A 2,408-nucleotide genomic window follows, 5' to 3' on the forward strand; every position below is an offset into this window, starting at 1 on the left:
ATGTATTTAATTGGGCTATTTTTGCTGCAAGTTCACACCGTTTCTCCAGCAAAGTCACCAATTAAGCAACTGAATTTGATGTGAAGTAATTGAGACTGACCCAGCTGTCTTGTAGTGCTGCAATGAGTTGCTGTGGATAGTGAAAGAGATCAAAGTTCCTTCTGAAGTGCATTCACACCACATAAAATAGAAGATGTGTATGCTGGAATCTGTCTAGAAGTTCCTCGAGAGGGTGAATCAGAGAATACAGTTAACTGATTCAAGCAAAGTAATGTGAATGCCTTCCACTACTAATAGCAATGCTTGTGAGATGAAGAACATTTTGAGTGCATTTTAAGGCCAAGAGTTCCCAAGGACAGCTAACTATCCAGGGTGGGGCATCTCCATTTTTGGCTTGAACACACTTGTTGCTCTCCAGAGTTCCCAGAAGCACCTACCCTCTACAGCTGATGTTAATGGAATATCTAAACTGATGCCTCACAGGATCAGATCCAGAGCTGTGATAGAAACAAACACGTCTGGAACATAATCCATCTATTTTCTTCTAAATATCTATTTTATGTTGAGATAAATTGCACACAGTTCCTCTTCTCTTGCTCCGAGAGGGCTCAGGGTGATTAGTTCAGAACCAGGAGTCCACTTTGTAGATACTCATTTTCAGACAGATACAGCCTATGCTATTAGCCTCAAGTTGATCATCGGGAATTATTGACTGATCTTAGCTCCTCTATTTTTCACTTTATCTCTGGACAGTCACACTGAATAACACTGATACAAAGCAATCTCCAACTTTCTGAGTCAAAAAAAGTTTCTAGAAAAGTTATTTATATATAAATTGGTAAGGCAACCTGAAGGAGAGAAGTTGCTATTCCCTTCCTAAAAGCCCTGCAATATAACAACAGGCAGTGTGTAGACTATAGTTTTGACAGATTCTGTTATGAGCTCAATTATATGGATGAACATAGTAAACCCACAAATAATTGTTAACTTCTAGTATGTGTACCCTGGCATTTCTGAGCTGCTTTGGGATGTTTCTTTGTATGTAAACTGTTGGTAAATAGGATTTATTTCTGCTATTGTGAACAGGTGTGTTGTGAGGGCTAGATCTCCCATCGTCGTGGTGATCAGTTGACTCTGCCCTAGCATATACACTCAGTCAGGAAGAGCTCTTTTACAATAGTTATCCAACCAAATTCAGGCATCCTAAAACAGACGTCATAAATAGAGTAGAGTGAGATGCATACCAAAAAAGTCAATTTCCCAACATCAAGAGAACTGACTTTCTTAACTTGGGAATGCAGCAGTCTTCACATGTCTCTATATCACATCCATAGCTCTTGTGGTATGAACAATCCATTTGCCACAGAACCACCCATATCTCAGAAAACAGTAACTTTTCTTCTTTCCCTGGCAATAGCCTACTATGGCTTTGCTTACTTGCAGACTTACATATACGTTCCCCAGCAGTCACTTACTAAGTGAAACAAAGAAATAAGAGCCAAGTAGCCATGAGATCCTCCTTAAGAGTAGGCCATTTCAAGACTATATTCAATACAACTTTAACTCTTTTGAAGAGCAAAAGTGCTCACTTATGTATTTCCAACATTGGTTGGTTGAGTAAGATTTGGAAGATTAATGATGCATTGTAGCATCTTGCTGCAAATGGTCAGTCTGAGCTCCAGAAGGTAAATGTAAAACAGTGGTTACTAATGCAGCCTGGAACTGGTTTATCACAGCTCCAGATTTTGGCTACGGAGCATCTCTTCTAGTACAAAAAAAAGTGTTTCACTTTTTCTTTGATTTAACTACCTGTTTCAATTATTAGAGCTAACTAGCAGCTGAGGTTGGCCAGAAGATATATTGCTGAGACATCTGAATCCACACCCTCTGCTGAGAGAAGAGTTTCATGTTAAACCTCTCCTGCCCCTGCACCTTTCTTTTCCTCTGGGCAGGGGGAATTCCCACTCCAGTTTCAATCTCTTTTCACCACCAGCTGTGAGGCCTGCAGATTTGCTTGGAACTGCAAGGTCCCAAAACCATCTTATAACAGTATAACAGCTTGTCATGTGCTTAAAGCTGCTAAAGGAACCTCTATGATTTTCCTGATGCAGCAGCCTCTGCAGCATCCTTAAGAATTGCCAGCTGTGATCACATCACCAGTATATCTTACCCAGCACTTTATAGGGGGTCTTTTTTTCTTAGTAAAACCAGCAATACATGAGCTGCAGAAGGGTATAAATCTCAGGTAATACATGGTTTCATTGCCCATTGCTGAATTCCTGTTATATCTCCTGATCTCAGCTTTACTTAGCACATCCAGCTGTCTCTCTGAATATCATTCTTAGCACTGCAGTATCTCCTTCAATACCTCTAAAAACACTTGCGGTCTTTATGAAATGGGATATTTC

The sequence above is a fragment of the Cuculus canorus genome, chromosome 7 (assembly GCF_017976375.1).
Source record: "Cuculus canorus isolate bCucCan1 chromosome 7, bCucCan1.pri, whole genome shotgun sequence".
In the NCBI taxonomy this organism is placed as follows: domain Eukaryota; kingdom Metazoa; phylum Chordata; class Aves; order Cuculiformes; family Cuculidae; genus Cuculus; species Cuculus canorus.